The sequence below is a fragment of the Nicotiana tomentosiformis genome, chromosome 6 (assembly GCF_000390325.3).
Source record: "Nicotiana tomentosiformis chromosome 6, ASM39032v3, whole genome shotgun sequence".
Classification (NCBI taxonomy): domain Eukaryota; kingdom Viridiplantae; phylum Streptophyta; class Magnoliopsida; order Solanales; family Solanaceae; genus Nicotiana; species Nicotiana tomentosiformis.
This window is the reverse complement of record NC_090817.1, coordinates 134,622,135-134,622,480: the sequence shown is the minus strand read 5'-3', so window position 1 is coordinate 134,622,480 and position 346 is coordinate 134,622,135.

Sequence of the window (346 nt, the reverse complement as noted above, 5' to 3'; positions counted from 1 at the left end):
GAGAGGAAGTCACAGCTAAGAAATAAAAAAGGATGATGAAGGGGGAGCTAGCTTTAGTAGAAGTAGGGGCGGGAGATTTAATTAATCGAAATCTTGAAGGTGAAATTTCACCTCTACCTCAGAGGTAGATTAATAGCTTTGCCTTTCCTCATCCTATTTTTTTTTATCTTTGATCCCACGCTTTTATCTTCCATTCGTTCTCTGATCGCCTCAGCCGCTCTCCTAGTTATCATTTCCATGACTCTATTTTTCCCATTCATCTCAAACTTCCTCGTTGTGGGTGAGACTATAGTGTTGAATCTTTTTCCAGTATTTGTTCTTGCAGTTGCAGTAGTAGGTGTAGTAT